Source organism: Panthera leo, chromosome C1, assembly GCF_018350215.1.
Source record: "Panthera leo isolate Ple1 chromosome C1, P.leo_Ple1_pat1.1, whole genome shotgun sequence".
In the NCBI taxonomy this organism is placed as follows: domain Eukaryota; kingdom Metazoa; phylum Chordata; class Mammalia; order Carnivora; family Felidae; genus Panthera; species Panthera leo.
The window spans coordinates 208,575,101-208,602,949 of record NC_056686.1 but is presented as its reverse complement, the minus strand read 5'-3'; the positions used below and the strand labels follow the sequence as shown (position 1 = coordinate 208,602,949).

At 42.8% G+C, this 27,849-nt stretch overlaps 1 protein-coding gene across 1 annotated transcript in view; it reads left to right on the top strand.

Moving 5' to 3' along the window:
• Positions 1 to 27,491, top strand: part of IRS1 (insulin receptor substrate 1) — a 62,993-nt gene extending 35,502 nt beyond the window's left edge. The window contains exon 2 of the mRNA XM_042950331.1: positions 22,861 to 27,491. The gene's annotated coding sequence lies outside the window, so the exon portion shown is untranslated. The remainder of the gene's footprint in view (positions 1 to 22,860) is intronic.
• Positions 27,492 to 27,849: the final 358 nt, after the last annotated feature.

Sequence of the window (27,849 nt, the reverse complement as noted above, 5' to 3'; positions counted from 1 at the left end):
CAACCGAATGAGCCACCCAGGCACCCCTCAGGCAACCTTTTAGTAAAACCACTTATTGAATCTTGGTTTTAAAATTAATTGTTAAGCTTGTCTTAGGGCAAAAGACAATAATGCAGGGAATAAAACAAATTTAATTTGTGCAGATACACTAAAAAACTTGTTTGAAGGGTGGGCTTATTCTGCGAGTGACTTTTCTTTCTCATCCAAGCCTACGTACATGTTCTAACAGACTGAGGTCAAAGCATTTCAGCGTATTTTCATGGTTTCATTATTCATGGTACTGGTGCCATATTTGCATTTCAGTGTGAGTTTCGGTTCTCTTGCGTCTTCTCTAGTGTATAGAAAGTGCCATGATTTTAAATTACAGTCAAAAAATGGATTTGGGTTGTCTTTGCACGATTTTTGAAAGAAGAAGTTTCTATGTTGCTTTTCCTTGTTTTTAAACACGTTCGAAAGTGTATTATCTGCTTGGATCATAATAGCCCTTTTCTGCTCACGTAGTCTCATTCAGCCTTTGTGAAGAAATAAATTTCGTTGCATATCAACATTTTACGATATTATAGGAAGTGCTCCCGAGTTTTGGAATGTGACTTGCTTCAGCTGCTGTTGGTGGTTAATGGTTCAGGAAATTTGCCAACTGCCGTGGTTTGCTGGCCATGTCAAAACCTTTGTAACTTCAGACTCAAGAGCCCAGCACTTACTTGCCCCTTTATTAAACGCAGGTGCCAGGTTTAGAAGTTCCTTTGCTCCAGATCTCCATAAACGTTTTCTCTGGACAAACTGTTTTGCTTTTTAGAAAGAACTGGTCTGTTTACCAACATGGCATCATAAAAATACAGCAGCTTTATATAGCTTTCAAGACCACATGGTTGCCTAATGAATATTACTTGCCAGTTGTGACTTTTACTTGTGATTTGAGCCCTTGTGTGATATTGTTCCCCCTGAAACGGGCATTTTGGGGTATTAGGGCTTATTTTTTCAGTATTCCCCCATTGGGCCTCTCTGAGTCATCTTCTGGGCACAAACAGAAGTGAATGTATAATTATAGAGCCTCTCTTATTCCACAGTTACTGGATCAAATAATTTGTAAAGTGCCCCAAGGATCTTTGTTAGGGGAATTTACAAGAACATCTTCAAAACAACCCTCATATCCATTTGTCCTTCAAAATCTGAGGAGCCAACATTTCTTTTGGTATATCAATTGTATTCCAAACTATTAATTATTGGTGCATTAACATCTCACTGACTACAAATCACAGCAGGAATTTAAGAATAGAAAAACAAATATGGTGTTGTCAAAGTATGTTTTTGCGTTCAATTAATTTTTATCAACTTTTCCATCCTAAAATTTCTCCTGTTTCTACTGGTGTATATTTTGCCCAGGATTTTATCAGGATGCTCTTTGAATAGTGAAGTTCAGGGAGAAATGATTTTCGGGGGGGGGGGAGAAATTTTACGCAGCCTTTCTCGAAGTGTGCTTCACAGGGTGTTTGAGTTGTTAGTATGGAATAAGATCAACATACTTTCTGATCATAAGTTTGGGAAACACGGGGTTAAACAAAATGTGAAGGCTCTAATGTCAAGAGGGAGATATTTCCTAAATGTCATGGGCCACAGAACCTTCTTTGTCATGGAGCTCATGTTTCATAGAACATATTTGGTACTGTTGGCTTACTGTCTGGCCAGCACTGGGTCTGTTGGAGTGCACAAATTTGGGGGCACCAACCATCCTCCCTAATGGAAGCTTCTTACCTTGTGTATTGTAGGTTCCCCCAAATATTGCTATGACTTGGAGTCTTTGTCCTGATCCATTAATTGTAATACTGTATAAGTAGAGAAATATATTTGCTATTCTTACACATGCCCTTCATCACTGAAAGCAAGCGCACAGCACTTAGACCTTTCTTTGGCTGTATGTATATGGCTGCCTTCTCAGAAGCCTGTTAAGGAAAGGAGGAGCCATCATATTGAAGGAGACAATTTGGGGCTTCCCTATAATTCTATCCTAGTTGGTCTGAATTCACACTGTTACTGTAATGCATCAATAAGGATATAATTGATCAATAAGTCATCTGATCTCTAAAACTATCTTCTCTACTTATATTCTAAAGGAAAAATATATTCCTTTGGAATGTCAAGACATTGGAATATATTTGGATATTTGGATGTCAAGACATTGACTTCTAGTTGCATGGTTAACGTTTACAAACAGCGCCTATAACTCTTGGGCGACGATTCACTGACACAGGAAGCACATCCAGGGCTGTTTCACCGCCTTTCGTGGTGCATATGTTTTGATTCAGTGAGATCAGCGATGCCAGATTTTAACATCGGGATTTTCTCAGTAAGATGAAGTTGGTGATTCACCTGGGCTCATACCTCAGACATGTGGGTATAGGATAAATGCGTTCTTAATGATAGTTCAGAGCCGCCAAATCTTTTATCTGCCTGAACTTATTGACTCTGTTACCATTGATCTTAATTGGCTGCTCCTGATGGAAGTGTGCTTGTATTAAAGTTTAAAAGGGACTTAGAACGAAGTCTCTCCCTTTATACGGACGATTGAAAGTAAATGCTCGAGGCCTGTAGATGACATGGAGTTTTAAAGACTTTTTGCCAACTGTTGATCTCCTGAAAATGTAACAGAGTTTGAGAGATTTGGCTCCTCCCTTCCCCCTTCCCACTTACCAGGTGGCTGGGATGCAGAGATTCATGCTTTTCAGGTTCGCTTGTTGTGGCATTCGTGCATTAATGTTCAAAGACAAGAGTTTAAAAACTGGTTGTTGTGATGGGGACACCCGGTTTTCTAAGCCCGAGTATCAATGATCAGGCCGATAAGGATTTATGGGTGGCACTGATTGGTAGGGAGAAGCTATTAAGGGTAAGTAAAAAAAAAAAAAAAGTTGGGAGGAGGAGGGAGATAAACAAGGGATGAAGGCACAGAGTGTCCCCCAATAATGGCATCCACCGTCACCCAGGCCCGGTGCCACCCAAGTTCAGCGCAAAGAGTTTTGACTCACAGGAAAACCTTGGGTTGCGAGTGACTTGTTCTGTGAGTGTTCCACTAGACGAGCAAACATGTCTTATAAAATTTAACTTGAGAAACGACCGAACTGTCTTGCAATCCGAGTAGTGTGTGACGCCGAACATCCCATGATCGCAACTGAGCCGATAGTTCTCGAAATTCATTTCAATATACGAATGCTTTGGATTACGAGCATGTTTCCAGCACGAATTCTGCTCGCGAACCAAGGTTTTAGCGTCTTTTGATTTGTTAAGCCACTTGTACCCCCTACCATGCAACAGGGAACATACACTGGAGCTGGATCCCATTTTAAAGATTACAGATATATTTTAGAGCTTTCTGTAGACAGACATCATTAACACAATAACAGCTCTCCACTTGAGCCCATTTTATATCAATTGCTGCCAACTGAAATAATGACACAGAAGCTCTGTTTCTATGTAAACTGTATAATATCTTAAAGCTAACGTCATTGTTTTCTCCTTCCCAAGTACAGCATGTTTTGATCTACATCGGGAATATTTTTAAAAAGTGGACGTCTAAGAATGTAAACAGTTGGGAGGAGAGATGCAGCTGTTTATGATTTACTTTTTCATCTTCTGTTCTTTGGTGACTTCTAATGTCAAAGGACTTTTCTTTACATATGATAGTGTATGGCTTAGGACCATAAGTGTGCCTTTTCTGGTTTTTATTTCGGCTTTCTAAATAAAGGACGGAAGGACGGAAGGAAAAGTCGTTGGATAAAAATATCCCCCCCACAGACTGGGTCTTGCACTGGAAGCACTGGGCCAGAAGAGCCTACGGTCCTAGAATGGAGAGGGTTTCTATTTTATGGGGCCAATAAATGTCAGGCTATGAGCTTTATCTTTCGGCGCTGTGTGTGTGTGTGTGTGTGTGTGTGATTGTCAGAGTCTATTAGTCACACCCAGTTGCTTGTGTTGACCACTGTCTAGACTCTTCAAGAAATGAGAGATTTCATATTTAGTGTTTTCACAGGAGGGCACATAATAAGGGATAAAAGCATGCATTTATGATGGCAATGTCTTTTACAGATGATTTTCCAGAAGTGGAGGGATTTCTGATATCTGGGTGCCTATTGTGTGAAATAGTGTTCTAGCTGATTTCGTTTAGATTTATCAGAATGGCATTTCACTCTGTAATTTCTCATTGCTCTTTGTAAACACGAAGCTTACCCCAATCTCCTGGTATAAAAATAACTTTGTATATTCCGGTGGACTTTGTTTAGATGAGCGGTTTGACAATCCTTCCACCCATGCTTTTTCTAGCATTGTCTGTAAATGTGTGGTCGCCAGCCTGGATTTTGAATCCCAGTGGCCCCAGGTACCAGCTTTGAGATCTTGAGGAATTTACTATTCTTTCCAAATCTCAGTTTCTCATTTTTTAAAACAGAAATAGTAATATAGTCTCAGGATGGTCATGAGGATTACATGAAATAATGTATGTTAAAACTCATAACATAGTGCTACCAAGGAACAAATGTGGGCCCTATTGCTGGTGGGGACTGTGTGTGTGTGTGTGTGTGTGTGTGTGTGTGTGTGTGTGTGTAACATGCTTACGTATCACCACCTCACCCCAGAAGTGCTTTACTCAACTATTTGGGGAAGGGAGGAAGATACAAGTGAAATTTGAAAACAATTATAATCAGTGTAAAATTTGCTTTATTTGTTTAGTCCTGCTTAATTTGTAGTATTAAAAATAGATGGAGCTTTTTAAAAAAAATTTTATCAAAAGGGGATAACGCTTTTAAAAGGTTAACAAAACCCCTACTTACTATTAAATGTAAGGGAAACCACAAAAACATAAGAGCCTGTTTTTCTTTGCCTAAAATTACCCTTAATCAGGTCGTATGGACCTTAGACTATGTATGTATGGCATCTTATTTTCATATATATACCTTTATATCTATAAACATTTATTGAGTGCCAGTTATGTATGAAACACAATGATAAATCAGAGCTGGAGAGTGACAAACCTTGAGAACAATTTGGTAAATGATGCCAATCAAATGAAAGTTTTATTGACAGGCTCAGAAAATGAGATTTCATGGCATATGTGGAATATAGTATGATTCTACTATGCCAAGATATACTTTTACCTTTGAGCTAATGAAGTATAAAAATTCAGGTTATAAAAGTTTAGGGTGCTTTAGAATTGCTAAGAACAATCCATTTTAAATAATGGATCAACTATTAAAATTATAAGTTCAGAGCAAAATAGGAAACACCTCCACACCCAGTGATAAAAAAAATGGAACAGTATTCCTTTAAAAAAAATTCTTTTTCATGTTTATTTTTGAGAGTGAGAGAGAGAGACAGAATGCAAGCAGGGGAGGGGCAGAGAGAGATCCAGGATCCAAAGCAGACACACAGGATCCAAAGCAGGCTCCAGGCTCTGAGCTGTCAGCACAGAGCCCAACACGGGGCTCGAACTCCCGAACCACGAGATCATGACCTGAGCTGAAGTCGGACCCTTAACCGACTGAGCCGGTCAGGCGCCCCTGGAACAGTATTCCTTATTGACGGTGAGTGTCATTGTTGGGGTTTCGCTGACGCCATTTTTTGAGGTGCTCCTCCCTGCAAACACACGAACAGTGTTGCAGAGAGCAGAGAGCAGTCAGTGTCAAATACCTTTCCATTTCCTTTTTGTTCCCCTTTCTGCCCTTCCCTCCCATGGCTTCTTGCTACTGGATGGGATGCATGGATTGTTTTGTAATTGCTTAATTGTCAGGGTCTGGGCGCTGTGCTTTACGGTCACCATCTCATTTAATCCTTGCCAACAACCCCGTGAGCTAGGTGGGCATTTTCATCTGGCACCTCACTGAGGTTGATCCAGTGCCTGAGTGCCGGTAAGTGCCACAGAGGAGCTAGGGTCTTACCATCATCGGAAAGCCACAAGCCTAAGTGCCTTGCAGGCAGTTTCCACTCCTGTTGTAGCCCATAACCCTTGGTGAAATGTATTTTCATCCTGTCCCAGCTGGTTAGGAAAACAACTCCCGTGAATCGCACAGCATGCGAGTTGCGCTACCCGGCAGTGGTTTCAGAATTAGCTCTTGGGGAAGATCTCCGGCCACCTCGTCATTTTCCTAAAGCCATTAGAAACCTACGCTTGCCTCACTGGGGCTTCTCTCCCAGACCAGTAGAGCTGCACCTGCTAGTCAGAGCACAGGGTCAGGCCCAGTGAACGAAACCGCGGTCAAATAATGAAGACCTTTGTACTGCTGTAAAAGTTCATTAACGTGAAAACGGAACCTCGTAGTCACTAACTTGCCAATCAGTTGGACTGAAGGGCATGCTCTTGACTCAGGCTATGTGCCTCCTAGAAAGCAGACGACTTGGCTACGGTCTGTCGATGTGAATGGAAGTTTCTAGTACACACGCACCATGCTTCTGTGCTTAAATTTGTAGTCTTTTCCAAATTTTGGTACCTTTGAGTCACTATGGCTTTGCTACTTCCCCAGAGGCAAAGTGTGCCTGCCTCTGGATCTTCCTCTGCATGCATCTATGGTTCTGGGGATTTGATACTTGCACATAGAGTCTGCTTGATGCTGCAGAAACATTATGGGGATAAATTAATGTTCCGTGGGAAAATGGGAGCATATTTTTATATCAGTAGTTTTGATACCTCGAAGCTGAAGGTGTCGTCATCATGTAATTGTTACGTCGATTCTACTCTTGTATGCCAGATGGGATCGGAGTTGGCAGTTTGGTGGCTTTCGCTGCTGCTGGTCCACTCAAAGAATGAAGCCAGGGAGTTAGGAACTAACCTCCCATTTGTGCCTTGTGGTTTATTTGGTAAAAGACAGCTGGAGGGGCGCCTGGTTGGCTCCGTCGGCTGGCGGAGTGTCCGACTCTTGATTTCGGCTCAGGTCGTGCTCTCACCACCCATGAGTTTGAGCCCCGCGTCGCACTCTGAGCACTGACCACCCGGAGTCGGCTTGGGATTCTCCCTCTCTCTGTCTCTCTCTGCCCCTCCCCCGCTCTCCCTGTCTCAAAATAAATAAACTAAAAAAACCCCCAAACCAAAGACCTGCTGGAGGGCAGGGTGTACGTATGTGTTTCGTCGAGGTTTGGTGAATGCTTGTTTATTTGGGTTCTGTCGTCTGTGAGCTAACACACATGGCCCGTCTCACTTCCTCTTGACCAGGACCTCCAGACTTCAAAGTAATCTGCATTGGTGTTTTACAGAGATAGAAATGTATCGGATCACAGTTTCCATCCCCCTTTTCCCACACCAACTGTCTGTAGCCTCCCTTAGCCTGAACACGAAGCAGGTAAAAGCCCCTCCGTGTGGAGTCTGCCGTTGTCTTCCCCAGGGTCTTCTCTGCAGCCATCTAGATCTTGTTTGTTCAAGGGCCCTGAGGCAGAGGCTTCTCATTCTTCTGCAGTTCGCTCTTTTAGAACCTTTCCGCCTGGAAGTCTTTCTTTGTGTTTCACTGTAAAACTGTTTCTGTAACCTAACCTCATTTACCTTGCTGAGATGGAGCCCAGATGGCTTATGGCCTGGCCTTCCTTCGAAGTCCCCAGTGAAGGAGTCTTTCCTTCAAGGTTCTTTACTCCTTGGCTACTCAGAATACAGTCCTCAGACCAGCAACCTGAGTGGCACCTGGCCACAGGTTAGACGTGCAGAATCTTGGGCCTGTCCACAGACCTACTGAATCCCAGTCTGCATTTTAACAAAATCTCCAAGAGATCCGAAGCACCTTAAAGTTTGAGAAGCACTACTTTATTTTATCCCTTCGAAGTTGAGTTATTATTTTCTCTGTACTTTTCTCTGGTTTGCCCGAAGAGTGGAGACCCCTACTGGACACGCTGACGTAATAGTGGATATCGCCGGTGTTGCTGTATCTCAAGCCCCTATTAATTTAATACCTGTGATATTACAAGTGTGAACTAAATTAATGTGTATTCTTCATTTACAATACATTTGTAGCCTTCAGAGACTTTTTGGGGTTTCCCTGTGCTATATATTTGCCCCCTTGTCCTAATGGAAGGCCCCATTGTGACTTGGCTGCTAATATCTTGCTTTGTGCTTATGTTGGGTACCACCTTGTTTTTCCTCTTCTTTTGGGAACTTCTCATTTTTTGCCGGGGGAGTGGGGCTCTTTTCTTTTCTGAAGACTTGGGCTATTAAGATGTTAATGATTCCTGGTTAGAAAGAGTACTCTTTCGGGTGAGGACACCCCATGTCTCAGTGGGATCTTACCTCAGTGGTACTCTTGACCAGTTTCGTGAGCTCGGGCAGCGTGATTCTAACGCTTAACAATAATCACATGATCAAGGAAGTCTCCGTAATACCAGGCGTGGGACTGCTTTGATCGTTCTGTTTATGTTAAATCTGTGAACCCCTTCCTATGATGACTTGGGCACGCCGTGGAAGTCACCTGTTGAAATGGAAAGGGAGCATCTAAAACAGAAGTTGGAATAATTACCATCCAGATGCATATTTTGGTGAGTCCTTGGACTGTCCTTACCGCTAGCTTATTGACTTGTATCAAATGGTTCACTAGTCACCTTCCTATTGATTTCCTCCAGCTGTGTGTTAGAAAGGACATCAGCAAGGATCTGGCCACTCTTAATCCTTGCACCTCTATATGGAAGACTGCGGGAAGGCCTTTGTCTCTACTGGAAATTCTCTGGGGAGGATGCAGAAGAAATGATATATGTGAAGTCAGTGGCTATGTTTAGGGGCTCTTTGGGTGCCGCTAATGGCTGGCAGTGGGGAGAGCTCAGGGTGGAAGGACAGGAGGGAAGAGAAGCATCTCCTAAGACTCACATTTGATGTGGACACTTACGTGGTCTTGCTCTCCCTTATACTGTTAAGGAAGGAAAGTGGGGGTAACCAAATGAAGAGGTAGACGGTTGCCCATTCGTGACATGGTTTTATGGGAAAAACTTCAGGCAGTTTTTAAGCAGAATTAAGCAAAGCTCATCATAGGGAAGTTAATTAAATGTTAATTATAGCCTGTCGCCGTTGGGTAGTAATGGTGAAATTGTGTGGTTCAGTTTTATTCTGAAGGTATTTTGTCAGCTTCGCAGGCTACAGTGTAGAAGAATAGAAGCTATTGTTTTCTTTGTATACTTGAGGACCACAGTAGCTTCTGGGGCTTTATTTAAGGAGGATGAGCTCTTATTACCATTACCTTTGGGCTCAATCTGCAAAGCTTCATACTTAGCCACCCGGAAATCAACTTGTTCTTTCTGTTCAATGTCTAATTTTTAGAACTTTGAATCCTGTGTACTCTCGTTGATGATGGTATATATGCCCTGCCCACCCCCCCCCCACCCTCCCACGTCCCCCACCCCCCACCTGCCAGCATTTTTCAAGTTTAAGTTTTAGGGAAAACAGACCCTGAATGTATCTTCCTGGGAAGCCATCTTATATTTAGAAACAGCAATTACGGCCCCTGGGTGGCTCAGCCGGTTGAGCATCTGAGTCTTGATTTTGGCTCAGGTCGTGATCTCACAGTTTGTGGGATTGAGCCCTGCCCTGGGCTCTGCACTGACAGCAAGGGGTCTGCCTGGGATTCTCTGTCTCCCTTTCTCTCTGCCCCTTCCCTGCTTGCACTCTCTCAAAATAAATAAATAAACATTCAAGAAAAATACTTTTAGGGGCGCCTGGGTGGCTCAGTCAGTTAAGTGTCTGACTTCGGCTCAGGTCATGATCTCACAGTTCATGAGTTCAAGCCCCACATCCTGCTCTCTGCTGTCAGCACAGAGCCTGTTTCAGATTCTCTGTCTCCTTCTCTCTTTTCCCTTCCCCCACCCCTCTTCTCTCTTTCTCTCTCAAAAATAAACATAAAACAAATTTAAATATTAAAAAAAATACTTTTAGAAACAGCAACTGGAATTTCTATCTTGTACTTTGATATATATATATATATATATATATATATATATATATATATATAGTAATAAATGCTCTTCCAAGGTGAGTATTTCATAAGGTGAAAAAAATCTGTAGGAACTAGTATTCTGAATTAGGAATAGCCTCTTAGAGAACAAAGTTAGTGGATTTATTTTAAAAGGTTGACTAGGGGCACCTGGGTGGCTCAGTTGGTTGAGTGTCCGACTTCAGCTCAGGTCATGATCTCACAGTTTGTGGGTTTGAGCCCTGCGTCGGGCTCTGTGCTGATAGCTCAGAGCCTGGAACCTGCTTTGGATTCTGTGTCTCCTTCTCTCTCTGCACCTCCCCTGCTTGCTCTTTCTCTTGCTTGCTCTTTCTTGCTTTTTTCTCTCTCTCTCTCAAAAATAAGCATTTAAAAAAAAAAAAAAGGTTGACTAATTCTGGAACAAAGGGGGCCTAATTCTTAACTTCATTTTACTCCCAGATATTGGAGCCCAACGGGCATGACTAATAGTCACAAATAACATAAGGAAAGTCTCTTCTTTCTCAGTGAGTTTTACAAATGATCATAAGGACTAGATATTTTCTCCATTTTATGAAATTGTGGAGGCAAAGCGAGGTCAAATGACTTGTCCCAGACCATCCCGAAAGTATTGGCTCAGTTGGATGAGATACAAACCTGGAAGTAATAAAGCATAACTCTTTGTGGGGTTGATCTCTTTTTCATGGTCCATGTAGGGGGAGCACAGGGCACCTGCTAGTCTCCCCCACACTCTGTTACTTTGGCCTCCATGATGCCTGGTGTTCTCCCCCCGGTTTAGTCCTTGCTTTTGTGTCACATCCGGACATCCTTGTTCTCCTTTGGAGGAGGAACATGTGAAAATAGGGGCCTGGACTGGTTAATCAGATTGGCCATCTTCTAGTAAAAAAGGAGGGAAGGGGACACAGCAGAGGTAAGGCTGTGAGCATGGAGTGCTCACCCACTCGGACTCTGAAGCCACGGTGTGGCAGTCATAAATAAAAGAGGGTCTTGGAAATGGGAACGCCTACCTCTTCCCGCGTGCACTTCCATAGAATTGGCATGGACCCCAGAAACAGTTAACGGGCACGTTTGGCGGCACGTTTCTCAGCCTCAGCACTGTTGACGTTTGGGGCCAGATAGTTCTGTGTTGCAGGTGGCCATCCTGTGCATTGTGGGAGGTTTAATAGGATTTGGGGCCTCCACCCACCACACGCCAACGGCCTCTCTCCCCCTTCATTCCAACCCCAGTTGTGACAACCAAAAATGTTTCCAGGCATTGCCAAATACCTTTTGCAGGGAGACATTACTCCTGGCCACCCAAACTGAGAACGAGAGATTTAGTGATGTGCTTGGAAGCTAGAAGGTCTGTGCAGAGAAAAGGGGTTTAGTCCCCTGAGCATGTTCCAGTGGAGTCCACATGGCTCCTGCCTGGCTCACCAGTGGCTTACCTTCACAGACCCCCTTATCTCCCCTGGGACTGTAATTCCCTCAGGGTCACTGAGCAGCATTGTCTTTTTTTTTTTTATGTTTATTTATTTATTTTTGATAACGCACATGTGTATGAGCGGGAGAGGGGAAGGGGCAGGGAGAGAGGGGGAGAGAGAGAGAATCCCAAGCAGGCTCCCTGCCATCAGCACAGAACCTGATGTGGGGCTGAACTCACGAACTGTGAGATCAGAATCTGAACTGAAATCCAAGAGTCGGTCACTTAACCAACTGAGCCAGCCAGGCACTCCATTATTCCTTTTTTTCTTTTTTTTAATGTTTATTTTTGAGAGAGAGAGAGAACGAGGGCGAACGCGAGCAGGGGAGGGGCAGAAAGAGAGAGGGAGACATAGAATCTGAAGCAGGCTCCAGGCTCTGAGCTGTCAGCCCAGAGCCCGACACGGGGCTCGAACCCACTACCTGTGAGATCATGACCCGAGCCGAAGTCAGACACTCAACCGACTGAGCCACCCAGGCGCCCCCCCCCCCCCACCTCTTAATTAAGAATTTGGCACAGCTGTCCTCAGGAGGCTTCTAGTTCAGCCAGGCAGGCAGCTCAGCAGCCGAGTAACATGATGGGGTTCAATTCCGCGGGCTGGTAAGGGAACTTCTCCGCAAACGCCGTCTCCAAATTAAAAAGCCAAAGGCTGAGATGTCAGATAATGGGGAAAAGAAAGAGGAACAAGAGCAAAGTGGAAGTGAGACTTGAGACATGAAAGCAGAGACCATGAACCCGGGGTCAGCGGGTGAAAGGTCAGCTGCTCCTTGTCAGCTGGAAGAATTTTGCTTCCTGATCCTGGACAATAGAGAAGTGTTTGCAGTCGCTTAGAAATCTGCACCATTGTCTGCTTCAAAGGCCTTAGAGATGCAAGCAATGTACACATTGTCAATAATTTCGGATGATCTTTCCAGTGTTTTTCCCCCTCCTCTTCCAGCTGCCCACCCTTCGACGTGTGCATCTGGCTGTAATTTCAGTTTTTCGTCAAGTAAGTCAGGCAGCATTGACTGGCTGTGTCACATTCCCGTTCGGTTCCTTCAGATGTGAGACTGGGGACAAGAATTCAGAAACAAAAGCCGCCCGTTCCCTCCCCCTCCAATTAGAAACATGCTTTGGAACCTGGAAATAGTGCGTAAGAATCTCACTAAACATCCATTTAAGTCTATTCAGGAGAATTCTTTGTGAATCGTTTCGTGTAGCATGGTAAGTCTTTCATTGGCTGACTTAGAAGGGCTGGGGGCTTCAGGCTTCTGATTCCTCTGAGAAAGCAAGAGAAGTGGGCTTTCAACGGTGTTTCTGTAGATAGCATTAATTTAAGATCCGCCAAAGACACGCTAACGCCTTCCGTCCCAATATTTACCTTGTGCTGTTCCCTGTGTAGGTAGACGGGTCTTTGTCTAAAATCCTATCCCAGGGTCTTATTTTTAGCTTCATCACTACTGCTTTTACCTTTTCTTTTTGTTCTGGCACTTCCTCCATACCACCCCCCCTCGCAAATAATTTTGTCTCCCTTCCCAAGACTCATTCTAATCTTGGCTTCAGCCTCAGCCCTTGGCTGGTATCAGGTCTATGGATTTATTCTTGCTGGCAAATTCCACCAGAGCATCTTTGGTTGGTGTGTATTTTCAGGTATCAGGAAAAGATGGGAGATCCAAGGACATCTATAGGACTTTTTTTTTTATGTTTATTTATTTGTTTTGAGACAGAGACAGAGGGTGCATCACTGGGGGAAGAACAGAGAGGGAGGGAGGGAGAGAATTCTAAGCAGACTCCATGCTGTCAGCACAGAGTCCGACTCGGCTTAAACTCAGTTGCTGTGAGATCATGACCTGAGCCCAAGTCAGACGCTTAGCCGACTGAGCCACCCAGGCGCCCCTAAGGATATCTAGTTCTTGATAAGAGTTCTGACAATAAGAGCTAATGTTTGAGGGCTCATATGTGTCAGGCATAATGATGAAAATTTTCGTGTATTATCTCATATAAGCTTAAGGATAACCCTATGAAATGGGTACTGTTATCCCCGTGTTACAGATGACAATATTGTGATTTACAGGGGTTACTAACTTGTCCAAAATCACAGAGAAAAGAATGAGAGAAGAGGAGATCGTGTAAATTCTTAGTCTCCTTTTCAATTTTTTTTTTCTTTTTAGGAAGAGCACACAAGTGGGAAAAAGGGGTAGAGGGAGGGAGAAAGACAGAGAGAGAGAGCGAGGGAGAGAATCTCAGGCGGGTTCCATGCCCAGCAATGGAGCCTGATGTGGGGCTCAATCCCATGACCCTGGGATCACGACCTGAGCCGAAATCAAGAGTGGGACGCTTAACCAACTGAGCCACCCGGGCGCCCCTCCTTTCACATTTTAACTTGGAAATAAGTTTTGAGTTAAAATTGACCAGTTTTTAAAAAGTGTTAACAGCCATGTGGTAGGACCATCTTCGTTCTCAAAATAACCTTTTTTTTGGGATTTAATTTCCTAAATTATATTTTAGAATTCAGAAGTCCCTACAGGATACACCTCACTCAGATGGTGACAGCCCTACTTATCGCATGACTTTATTGCAAGCAGGGTTACAGCTTACCTTGAACACAGCCCAGCTACACAGAGGTCTCACCCCTGGCCTTCAGTAGCCTGAGATGGATGGGACTCTTTTCCATCCTCCTTAACTGACTTTTGTTTCAGACTTGCTTTCACAGAAGCACCTGGGTGGCTCATTTGAGCGTCCGACGTCAGCTCAGGTCATGATCTCGTGGTTCATGAGTTAAGCCCTGCATTGAGCTCTCTGCTCAAAGCACAGAGCCCACGTAGGATCCTCTGTCCCCCTCTCTCTCTGCCCTCCCCCACCCACGTGCGTGCACACACACACACACACACACACACACACACACACTCTCTCTCTCTCTCTCTCAAAAAAATAAAAAAAACACATAAGAAAAAAACGAACAAAAAAAGACTTGGTTTCCTAGCCCAGAAGTCTTATCACTTGCATTTCTTTAAAAAGAATTCTTGGGGCGCCTGGGTGGCTCAGTCGGTTAAGCGTCCGACTTGGGCTCAGGTCATGATCTCGCAGCTCGTGGTTCAAGTCCCGCGTTGGGCTCCGTGCTGACGGCTCAGAGCCTGGAGCCTGCTTCAGATTCTGTGTCTCCCTCTCTCTCTGCCCCTCCCCTGTTCATGCTCTGTCTCTCTCTGTCTCAAAACTAAATAAAAACATTTAAAAAAATTTTAAAAGAATGCTTCCAGTAAAATGAGTCACAATTGTGCTCATTTTGAGCATTTGAAATACGCTGCCCTCTACCAGTTTCGATTGGTTTCAGAGAGTTTTCTTTCATCATTTGGACCACATAAACAACAACAGCTGACGTAACTTCCAAGAATCTGGATTAAATTCTCCCCCACGTTTTCCCCCTTAGTATTCTCAAAGCAAGAGGGAAGACAAAGGGTAACACCTTTTTGTTTGTGATTTATGATGATGGTTTCCAGGACATGTCACTTAGATTGTGTGCAGTACAGAGAGTCTTCTACTGAGCTTGACCTTACTAGGAACAGTCGGGCATGGCCCTGTCCTCCGGGAGGCCCATTTCATGATCAGAATACCACGGAAGATCAGGGCCACACAGCTGAGGTACCTCGTGGCTCCCGTTAAAGATGCTTGTTCAGTTCAGTACTTGCATTTTTCTTGCATTACCAGATTCTTCCATACAGTCAGCCACAAACCCATATTATCGGGGACTCCGGCTAAAAACTTGTGGTGAGTAGGAAGTAGATTAAAAACACAGGTTTTCCCTTTTCCCCGGCTGCCAAAAGTGATGTCAGTGGTGTTAATGATCCTTACCTCAGCCCGCTGCAGACTCGGGGCCCTCTGTGTGAATGCTTGTTCTGTGCTCTGGTTCCTATGCTATTAGGGAAAAGCTGCTGATAGTTGATAAGAAACAATTGGGTAGTCAGACAATTACTCAAATGTAAAATCAGGCCCTTGCTTTCTTGAAGCAATTTATGATATGACTCCAGGGAGAGAGGAAAGAATGCGGAATCTATTTAGTGTTTAGCAGAAATATTAAAGGCAGCAGCACTAGGCTGAGTCTGCCTCATTCCCATTTCCCTAATTCCAGAAATGGTATTGCAAACACTTTTTTACTGTCTCTACACCACATTGTAAACTAAGTTGTGATTTGAATTTATGTCTACTGGTTTGGATCAAAGCCAGACCAATAAAACCTACTTCCTGTATTTCTGAACATTAAAACAAAACAAAACCAAAAAACTGATGCGAAGCGACAGTATAAACTATAAACCTCAGAGCTGGAATTTAATTCCTAGGAGAGAAAATAAACTGCAGAAATAGCTCCCGTGAAAGCAGAAGAAAGACTGAATTTTATGACTTGCTTTCTCAGGTAGGGAAGAAGGTATCATATTACTTTCATGTCTTCAGGCAACAGGTTTATTTTGGTTGAGCTCCGTTAAAATTAAAGCTTCCTGTCCCACATTATGTGGTCTGACTTGTGATGTAGAGGGGTTGTTTTTCTGAGTTTCCCCTACCTTGACTGTCACATATGTGGGGATGCATTCTGATTCCTGTAGACGAGAGATCTGAGACATTTTTACTTACCTCGCGGGGATGGGGGAGGGCTCTTAACGGTGTTGACGACCCCCGTTTGCTTTATCTTTTGCTTTCTCAGCATGCTCCATATTAATAAGAAGAAATAACCCGTGAAATAACTGAAGTGAATATTCTTTGGCTTAAAAGAGTTTTCAAAATGTTTATTTATTTATTTTGAGACAGAGAGAGGGGGGAGGAGGGGCAGAGAGAGAGAGAGGGAGAGAGAGAATCCCAAGCAGGCCCCACAGTGTCAGTGCAGAGCCCCACGCAGGGTTGGATCCCAGAAACCATGAGATCATGAGCCAAAATTAAGAGTCAACTGCTTAACTGACTGAGCCACCCAGGCGCCCCTGGCTTAAAAGATTTCTGAATGCTTCTTCAGAGTTCCTTAATACATCATTGGCAGAATACTTTTTTTTTTCTTAAGATTTTATTTTTAAGTAATCTCGAACCCATGACCCTGAGATCAAGAGTCACCCGCTGTACCCACTGAGCCAGCTGGCCACCCCTGGCAGAATACTTTTAATTGTTGCAAACCATATGTTGTTGTAGTCGTTTTAATCTGTCTTCTCCATAAATTTCCAACCCTCTCGAAAAGTCCCTGCCCTTTGTTTTTGGGGACAGGAGAGGTCCACAGTGCTGGCAGGATTCACCCCGTGGACCACAGCGGAGGCTCGAAGGCTGGATGGCCGGCTCCTGGGTCAGCCCCTCTCCTTTTCTTTTCATAATACACGTTGCCTTTCTTCACTGGTGGTCTCCTGAAGTCACCGGCCCTGCCAGAAGGTCTTTCGCTGGGACAAAAGGGGAACTGGAGCGAGGTGGCCTCTCACATGTTGGCAGCTTTCCCTGAATGGTCCTCCCTGGCAGCCCCGTGTGCTGGAAGGGCTGGCCGGCAACCTTGTTATCTTCCCCAGCTCTCGCCCATGTGACTTGCACCAGGAAAAAGTGCTATTTAAGCAGCTCCTTTAAAGCACTGGCCTGGCTGCTCAGTTACCCTTTGCCTTTTAAGACCGTGAAACCAAGTCTTTCCAGCTCCCTTCTGGCCTATTTTCAAAGATGTTTCCTTTCTTTAGCTTCTTGTCAACAGAAACTAGCAAACGTCTTGGTCTTTCCTCTAACTTGAGTTCTTTAGTTTAATCCTACCTTGATTTTTCCTTCCTCCTTTCTTTCTTTCTTTCTTTCTTTCTTTCTTTCTTTCTTTCTTTCTTTCTTTCTTTCTTTCTTTCTTTCTTTCTCTTATCTCTTTCTTTTCTTTCCTTCTTTCCTTCCTTCTTTCCTTCCTTCTTTCCTTCCTTCCTTCCTTCCTTCCTTCCTTCCTTCTTTCCTTCCTTCTGCCACTTAGGTCTGTCCTTCGCTAGAGTCCCAGCTTGCCCCCACACTTCCCAGCTGTACCTTGTAAAAAGCAGAGTGATTCTCCCTGTGTCCCAAACTTGAAACTCTCTGGAGTTAGCTTTTCTTTTATTTTACTTGGGTGATTATTACGGCTGGTAATTCTGTTTCCTCCCTAAATGCTGACATCCAACCCTCGGTGGTAGAACCAAACTCTAAGCCAGGAAATGTCTTTAACAAGGGTTTCACAGTCCATCAAATGGATCAGCAGTCTCCTTTCTCCATCTGAGATTGAGTAGTGTGAAGGTTAAAATCTAGAGTACACATATACTCCCAGAACTATGAATCTATTTAATACTGGTGTGTGTGTGTGTGTGTGTGTGTGTGTGTGTGTTAATTTACTGGCCTGTTTGCCAGAATCAGGTCTGCTTAAAGACAGAATACTTTGGCAGTGTTTTATAATGTACCTTACTAATAATATGTTAGCATTCTAGAAGACTCGATCTTCTCTAAATTAGTGGTACCGTGAATTATTGTGTTGGCATCAGTGAGGTGGCTGAAGAAATGGACTGCCGTCACAGTAGTGGTATGCAGTTGACTATAATTGTGTCAAATAAGAAGTCAACAGGCCAGGAGAGACAAGATTTAGAGAGATGTCACAGGCTCCATATTCGGCATTCTGCCAAGTACAAAGCTACCCACCATGCCCACCATTTCTCTCTCTATTCCCAGGTGAAGGGAACTGTCTTCTCCTCTGAGAGGAATCCTCCCCTCCTGTTCTTCTATATGCTTTGTCCCATTCCCATAAGGACTTGGGCTTTTGGACCCCAAAGCCAGGAAGCCAGAGGCTTTTCCTACTTTCAAACTCCCATCCCCATCCCCATACACGATAAATTGGGAGGAAGGGAAAGGGATAGAATACCGAAAAGGTTTAAAAGTTGGTTAACATTTCAAATATCTTTTCATCACAGATTTTTTTTTTAAGAATGGGGAAGATCGAAATATGATGAAAACATTATTTTCCAGTCCTACTTAAACAATTTTGACATTAAATGTAGAATTTTAAATGTTCAAGTCCTTTAAGCAAATAGTGAACTTAGAACCACAGCTGAATCATGGTTTTTACCTGGTTGACAAGATTTCAGGAAATGTTTATTCCTTCTTTACGTTTTTTGTGTTGTATAAATTTTCTATATTGTGATCGAGAATTTTTTTTTAAATCATAGCTGTTTATGTTAAGTGAAAGAAAAATGTGCTGTTTTGACACATGCCTTTAAGTGGAGGAATTTATTTATAAAAAATTTTTTTCTAGTTGATCTACGATATGAGATTTCAAACAATGATCTCCACCGAAGAAGAGCCATTTACTGTAGTTACAGTCATTTTTTTCTAAGCATAGTTGGGTGAGGAAGAGTTACGTTCTGGCTACATTCTGGTATAAGACAATAGCCCAGCAACTTATAACATTTTACTCCTGTTTTCTTACTAAAAGTAGAAATTGCAAGGACTGCTTTAACCAGGTATTTAGAACAGTGTTGCAGTTGACTCAACAAACTGGAAAGAGGTTTCAAGGCCTTTGAATACAAGAGAAAACTTTTAGTCAATGGGTTGGACTAAAAATTGGTCGTTGGAAGGGTATGGATCCTTCATTGTACAGATATCATATAGCCTGATGCTGTTTTCAGCTGCTTTACGGTGAAGGTTAATCAGGCTGAGTGTGAAAAGCAGCAGAAGCTTTATTTGTTTTTCAGCTTTGGTAGGCATAGTTTAAGTGGGTCGAGTCCAAAAGATGTAAATTCCTACTGGATGCAATAATGCAGTAATCCATAAGTCTCAAGCAGCATTGCTCAAGTGTTGACTTACTTGATAATGCTTTAAAAATTGCATTTTTCATTACTGGCAACAGGATTAGGTAGGTTTTATCTTACGACAAGACACACGGAAAGGTACAAGAGATGCTGATGTGGTGATGAAATTTTATCAAAATGTAATTTCCCGCTACTAAATCTCATGACAGGTGCATGGTATTTCTGAGTTCAGAAGTTATTCCCCAGTGATGTAACTAGACAGAAAATATCATAGGAACATCACCATTTGGTATTTGCCCAGCTCTTCTCCAAGGAAGTGTTTTTGCTTTTTTGTTTCCAGTTTATGGATGTTACAAATGACTTTTTGTATTTGTAAAACGTTGTCCCAATATTTGCCTCATACGGTTGGTGGGAGTCCGTTGGGGTTGTATATATAAAGTGTATTAAACATACCTATACCCCTGTCTTCCCTTTTGGTGCTGATTATAGTCTTTATCACTGACTTTTCATTTGTCACTAACAGATGTTTCTTGAATTGAATGAGTGCTGGAACCTACTGTGGGTATTGACTTTTTAAAAATATATTCCAAAAATGTATACTACATGTGTTTGTCTTCCTTCAAGAGACTTCCTTTATTGAGAATCAGCCCTTCCTGACTGCAGTTGCATAGACGCGGGGATATAGGCAAGTGAACTTAAGCCCCAGGAACATACGCTGAGGTCTGTCTGTAATGTCCTCAGAGTTCATTTCCAATAAAACTCCTCAGAGCATTTGTGAACAGCTATGCTTTTGGAACTTTAGTTTTGGGGTTCTTTGGCTTTAGCTAATGCCTCACTGGGAACCATTACTCAGCTTGATCAGCCCCTGTGTTCACCCTATTTGGCTCCCAAAACTTTTTGGCTGTTTCGAAAGATCAAATGTGCCCTCAAAGGGCCAAGACTGGCTGCTATAGAGATCCTTCAAAAGGATATGCCCGAGGCTGAGAAGGCAAGGCGGGTGCAAAAAAAAAGAAATGGGAACTTGAGAAGGCATTCCAAAAATGCTTCTTCCAACAATGGCTGCCTGATTGGAATAAGTATGCAGACCCCAAGGTGGCTGGAATGAAGGACAGTTCTCACCCAGGCGTGCCTGTTAGAAATCTGTATCATTTACTCAGGAGCGAACTTTTCTGTGTGTCCATACAGACACAAAGACACACGTACACACACACCCTTGAACAGAGATAAACAGATGTGAACTTCAGACTTTCCCTTTAAGTTTTTCCGGGCCTCTGTTGCCTGTTTATAGCCTCTGTCCCCATACTCACGGTCAGCAGACCCTCCCACTTTCCCCACTTGTTTTCACTTTCTCAGAGATCCCCAAGGTGATGGCACCAGAAGGGAGCATTGGTGGCTGAGACGTGTGCTGATCAGGATTTACGACAAAGGGCTTTGAAAAGTAGTGTGCTGAGACTTTAGAGGGAGAGTTTACGGTGCAGTTGACAGATCCTTTATTTCCTGCTCTTTGAACACACACGCATGCGGGAAGCTACAGGGAGGGTTTCGGAGTGGCCCCAAAGCAACAGATTTCAGCATCTGGCGAAGCCGGAGTGTTTTCCCTTTTCAGAGGGCCCCCGATCTCTGCCCCGCCGCATTCATGCAGGTTGGCACACGTGACTACAAAACTGGATACAGTGTGTTCCTGTGCTGAGCTGGTCATTCAACCCTTCTGGCCGAGAGCCAGGTATAAAATGAAAAGCATACCGCGTGCCCTCCGTTCCCACCACATACACACTCCCCTCCCCTTTTCTGTAAATGAGCAGTTTGTTTGTTTGTCTCAAGCCCTTTAGTACAGTGGGGCCTTCCCACTTCATCTTAGGCCCAGAGCTGTGAAGCTGCGTCTGGATACTCTGGTCAGAACGTTCGGATAGATTGCGGTGAGAGTGCAGGAGAACCTTGCAAGCCTATGGGAGATCTGGCGATGGTTCTCCGGGGTTTCTGAAGGGATGGGTTTTCCTGACACTTGTGGGAACCACACAGAGTAAGTCCTGTTTCTCTGGCGACGAGAGGGATAGGCCTGGAGGGCTCTCTTGTTTTCCCATTGGTGTCTCCATGTCACGTCTTTATTTGTCTAGAGAAAAATAGGCTGTTTGCCTGCCATTTAGGGGTGGGGTTGATATTTCGAAATAAACAGAAATCTCCTCATCGAGCTAGAGTCTCCGTTTAGTACATTTCGACTTACCTGAAAGCCATTAGGTAAACAGGGAAGGCTCACGGGTCCCGGCCATACTCTCCTTCGAGAGAAGAGAGCGAGAAACAGTTCTATCGGTCAACATACACACTGGACGAATTGTAGAACCTGTTCTGTCCTTTCCTTGCCACGGGTATGGATTATTACAACTACCACATCTTGACTTATCATGAAGCATGTGTTTGTTGTCCCTATACTTAAAGGTGTCTTGGGGTTTCCTTCAGAGTTCTTCATCGACCCAACCTACATTTGCAGGTTTACTTCCTTGACCCCTTTCCACATACCTGGTGAGGCAACACGACTATATTCTTCCCTTGGCCTTTCCGCGGCCGCACTCTCTTCCCCAGACCTTGTTTTATCGTGTGCTCACGGTGGGAACTGTGCTTTTTCCCTTGCATTCGTTCCACTCATATTTAGTGAGTACTTACTGTGTGCCAGCCCTTGTGTTGAGCTCCGGAGAGGCAACCCCAAAGCAGCATAGATAGGATCGCATTTCCACATCCCCAGACTATCCCTTTCCTTCCAGACCAAGCCATATGTGTCAGTGGATTACTTCCTTTCTGTTCCCAGTTAGAAGTATTCTTTCCGTGCAGCGAGAGCTTTTTTCCTGTGCATTTACCAGGGGATTTACCTCCTTCCTGTGCATTTACCAGGGGATTTACCTCCTTCCTCTTTTGTGTGGTGCCATATACTACTGAAGACATTCTGTAAATATTGGTATTTATAAATAACCGTGGAATGCATAAAGAATGTGGCCCTCAGAAGGACTGTCTAATGCTAACACTTGAGAGCGAAGGAGGGTTCATAACGTTGAAAAAAGTGTCTCCTCTCTGGAAGGGAATGGATAATGCCCCATGAGGTCTGCCTTCTTGAATTGCATGGAAGAAATGTGCTTCTTGCAGAGTAACATTTCTATTAGATCTAAATCAGAATCCCTTCCCTTTTTAATTTAATGATTAACTGGGTCTGTTTCACCTGGGTCTCCTTTCGCATCTGAAATTTTCATCTCATGTCAAACAATGGCACATTAAAAACTTGACTTCGGATTTTGTAACGTTAGGCCCTCCGGCTTCAAATTCTAAAATCTACACTTGACTTTTAACCAAAAGAAGATGAAGTGTGGCCTGGCTGGACTCTGCCTACCATATTTTATAGTAGTTTTACACAATAACTGTAATTCACATTTTTGTTCTGATCCTAAGAACATCCAAGTATTTTGTGTTTTTGTGTTGTTAAACTCTGAAACCTCCAAATCAGATCGATTTGTTTACTGACTTAATATTGACTGTTTTGAGTTTGTATTTGCTTTAGACTCTTGCATTTTGAAAGGGGAAAAAAAAAAGTTAAATACAGTCTGTTGATTTTATTTAAGTACACAGTACTGTTTGTGCCCGTAACTTCGGCTTATCTGGTTCTGCCTCCTTTTTAAAGAAAAACCCTTAGAAAATGATGGAATATGAGGTTTGAGATGCCTTTGCTGACGACTCTTTTTATTTTTCTTTTCAGAATGAAGACCTGAATGACCTCAGCAAATCTTCCCTTAACTCATGGGTACCCAGACTCTGAATATTTCATGATTCACAACCAGGACCTCACATCTTCCTCCTCAGTAGATGGTACGATGCATCCATTTCAGTTTGTTTACTTTCTACAATCCTCAGGAGTTCCTTGACTGAACTGCACGTACTATATTGTGCCAAGCAAAAAAGCACTGTGACACCAGAATAATGAGTCTGCATTAAGTTCATCTTCAACCTTAAGGACTCAGCTGGCCACGTGAGCTGATGTGATCACCTCCATGCCACGAGAGAAGGGGTTTACTCTCACTGCATTTACAAGATACATTTCATCTGCTGCTGAAACTGCGTATGACAAAGCATCATTGTAAATTATTTCATACAAAACTGTTCGCTTTGGGTGGAGAGAGTATTAAATATTTAACATAGGTTTTGATTTATATGTGTAATTTTTTTAATTAAAATGTAACTTTTCTTACAGCACATCTTTTTTTTGGATGTGGAACTGAGGTATACAATGTTCTGTTGTAAAGAGTGGAGCAAATACTTAAAACGAGGCTAACAAGAGTAGAATAGGGTACGATCCTTGTTTTAAGATTGTAATTCAGAAAAATAATATAATAAGAATCATAGTACCATTAGATGGTTCTCAATTGTATAGTTCTATTTGCTGATACTATCTCTTGTAATATAGCCCTGATGTTGAGCTGAGATCCTTACAAGAATTGACCTTAATTTTGTATTTTTCCTGTAAGGCAATAGGCCATGTTAATTAAACTGAAGAAGGATATATTCTACTGGGTATTTTCAAGTGTCAGCTTAAAATTGGCAATTGGATGGAAGTAAAATCACAAGGAAAAGAAATCAAAGACTTCCATTGTATATACTGTAAAGAGGAGGAGACTTGGGTGATTCCTTTAAATCAAAAGCTCTCTTTGGAATGAACAATGTGGGTGTTTGTAAATTCTGGAAATTTCTTTCTATTCATAATAAACTAGAGACTGTTGATCTTTTCTTCTCCCCCTCCCCCCACTTCTGTAAGCTTCCTGCTCCATTGCTACCATTTTTTTTTTTTCTGTGCACACATTAGGATCTTTTATTTCCTGCATTGTCTCGGGAAAGATGGTAAGACAAGTGAGTACTTGTCTTTCATTTCTAACCAGAAATTAAAACTCCAGAAAAATGTTTTTTATCATGACCAGGGCTACATGTCACTTTCCATAAGACCCTTATCTCCTGTTTTCTGAGAACATCCCGTGCCACATTATTTAATTGAATGTAATTTGGCCCATTTGCCCTGGTGGGTACTGGCCTTTTGGTGTTTAGTTAATAAAACCCAGTGTACAGAGAGCATGTCAATGCCTAATGACCAGCTACTGAAACATCTAGCCAGCAGTGAAGAGGTTAATCCTCCTCTTATTTGGAAAGTACACACATCTTGGAATTTTTCCTTATGAAAAAGAAAAGGCAGTGGACATAACTTCGAGCTACTGCCTACAGTGTTTTTAATCTTTTTTTGCCAGGGAACTTCCTAAAGGTTAAGTGAACTAATGCCGATGTCAGGCTCTTCGGAGGCCGTGTAAACTCTCTATCAGAAATTCCCAGCCCTGCTGTTGAGAAAGAGCAACATTTTATTTCTCCCATGGGTTGAGCTCCCTGGGTGGGGGAAGGGCGACCCGGAAGGGGCCAGGGTTGGGGCCAGTGCAGTGGCCGCTGCCCCTCGTCAACTGGTCGGGGGACCACTCAAAAGGGAGTGGACATAAATGGAATTCCTCACGCTGGCAAGGCCTGCGTTCTGTTAACTCAGCCGGATAGCATGTACCTCACAGATTGTTGTACAGTGTTCATTGTGGCAGATTCCAATCATTTGCATGCTCATCAATTTCTAAGATGGATAGGTCTGTGGTCGTAAGAATCCATTGTTTTCAAGGAACTTGCTGAATTACATCATTTCCTATGAGGAGAGGACACTACCGATTTTAAAAATCTGATACGAAATTTTTTTTTTACACTTTTATAAAAAAGACTTTCTTTGTCACACTAACTTAAATGTTTCAAGTATTCTGACTCATACTCTTGCTAGTGTAGGAAGAAAGCAAGCTGTCCTGCTGTCTTCTACTGGGGACATAGGTAGTTAAAGAGAAATCAATGAACAAAGTCAGCCCCAACCACTTTTCCTGTGAAGCTGGTTCTTATTTCTCAAGGAAGCTAAGTTTTGACTATGTATTGCCAAGATACCTCTGCGTGTGGAGTATCGACATCTTTTGGGTGAGAACAGAAATGAACAGACTGGAAAAGCCATCTCTTGGTTAATTTCTCTGATGCTTTGTTGAGTCACGTAGCATAAAGTTAGAAAATCTTATAGAAGCTGCTTCTAGGGGTCCCTGAGCTGGGTCTGGTGGTGGTATCCAACCTCATCAATTTAAAACTGGAAGTTGCTGGTATTTAAGGCAAAAACTCATGCTCTGACTACAGAGGGGTTGACCTTGAGCAACATCAGCTGCTAAATAAATCCCTGTGTTCAGTTCCTATTGAGAGCTGGCTTTTATCCATTTCCAAGTATTTGTAGGCCAGCCAAGGAATTACATTAATGGGGCTTCTAGTGGCCTCTGGTTAACCTATAAGTTAGTGGCTTTTCCTCATGAGACCAACCTTTTCTAGTGTTCTTTCTTAGAGACCTAGGCAGAGTTTTAAAATTCTCCTTTGTAGAAAGAACAAATGTATTTCATGACTTTGAGAATATCTTCATTCTGGGGAAAAAAAAAATCCTAGAACCAGCTAGAAGTGAAGAGAATCCATTAATGATCAACCACCTGAGTCAATAATGACAATTCAGTACCGATGTTACATTTGTGGCTATTTCTCGCTAACTTTCAAAGGTCAGGGACTTTCTTAACTAATCTAGGTTGACTGCAAAAGTGGGTTTACTGAACACCATCTAGCCAAAAGTAGAGATTTTTAACCTTTTTTCCTCTGTTGTCTCCTAACTTGATTTTGGGACATTTAACATATTAAGAAACAATTTTACTGTCCTGTAAGAAACAGCATTTTACAACACTGAAGCCCGTTTTGTTCGATCTCGCATCCTGAATGCAATACACCATGTAGTTGAAAACTTTAATTTTGTTTACTGCAGGTGGTTTAAAAATGGGAGGGGAGCTCATCGTCCACTGACAGTAGAGCCATGAAAAATGGGAGAGATGTGAAATGCTCTGAGTGCTTTGGCAGAACTCTGTGGGTCAGTCCATCACACAAAGAGGTGCTGAAACCAGAGACACTGTGGGAAGTAAGACCTTGATTGGGGAGATCAGGAGGACCCCTTGGGAGGAATATGGAGATGGATGGAAGCCACATATGAAATTGCTGCTTTGTAATGACTTGACAGGGGAGTTAGTGTTCCCAGGACATCGTGTGTGTTAGGTGGGGGTAACGCTGCATTCATCAAGGCTGCTGAAAAAGCGGAGAGGAAGAAGGATGCATTTCTTGGGATGTGAGGGAATCTGGCCTCACCAATACTGAGAGAAAGACATCCACTCTGGAAAGCAAAACAGCCTTCCTGTAGTCAGAACATCGAGGGTTAGACACCGGTGCCTTTGATCATTTCCAAAACCAAGCCATAGAAGATCTTGGAGGTCCTACCTAGTGTAGCTCTGTGTGTCCGTGTCTCCTACACCTGGGCAGAGGAAGCATGGGTCGGATGGCATGTTGGGTTTCCCACTTCTTGTAACCAGAGCATCTAGTTCGATGTGGTGAAGAGGTAGAAAGATAGTGAAGGTGTTTGACCCCATTCTTAAGGAATGTGTCAGTAATGGAGAGCTTATAATTAGTTAATAAGATTAGAAAATGACTCAGCTGGAGAGTTGCCTTCCTTTCATTGTTGACGACTTGGCATTTGTGATGTATACACCAAGAGCTCTGGTGTTTTCAACCCTTGCCATTCACCTGGCATTTAAATCTCTCCTTGCTTCTGTTGTTAATTTCCCTGGTGTGAACCAGTCTGCCACATAATAGGACAAATTCAGTAAACAGGAAAACTTGTCTGTATTTGTATAGACCTCTTGAGTGCTGTTTTGTGTTTGTTTTTGTTTGTTTTTGTTTGTTTGTCTTAGAACTTTGCTATTTGGCTTAAGAATGTAGTTCCCAGGACAATTTTCCTTACAAAGTTCTTTCATTACACCTCTTGGCTGCAGGGTGGGCCAAATTAAATACATATATATATTTTTTTCATTTAATGTATGTGCAGTTTGGTTTATCATCTTAAGATGGTGGTGCTGTCCATGGTGCTACTTCATCCGTGTACAAAAGGACCAATGCATGGTCTGTATTGCTACCAAAACATTTACTGTATATATGTGTATAACATATGTATTATGTATATATGTAATGGGTACCAGGCCAGGTATATATTTTTATTTAGAAGTGTTTCACTTTTCCTAGTTTTCTTTATAGTGTTATGCTTATTTTCGGTCCCCCCTTCCCCCCGATTTTGTCTGGTACTTAGAACTGTAGTGTCTTCATTGTTAATTAAAGAAAATTGTCTAAATGAATTCACGGATGTGAATGCTAGTGATCCTTAATGTTTTTGGTTATGGGATGTGAAACAAAACTGCCAATTAAAAGAGTTGCTGGGGCATTTGGGTAAGAGCAGCATACACCATTTAACATACTTTAATAAATGATTTTGGAACAGATAGGTTTGCTTCACACTGTCCCTCGTCAGTTGGCTTTCAGTGGCCAAGAGCATAAAGAAAAAGGCCCTGGAAAGATTTTAAGCTGCTTTTGTTGTTGGTGGTAAAATGGGAAGAGGGAAGCAAAAATCCATTCTCCTTGGGATGGAAAGATAGACGTTCTGTTGATAGGCACTGGAACAGCCTTGTCAAAACTTTCAGTGTGCACATGGATCCCCCAAGAGGTTGTTCAAATGCAGATTGTCATTGATGGGTTATGGGGACGGGGCCAGAGATGCACTGGTGACACA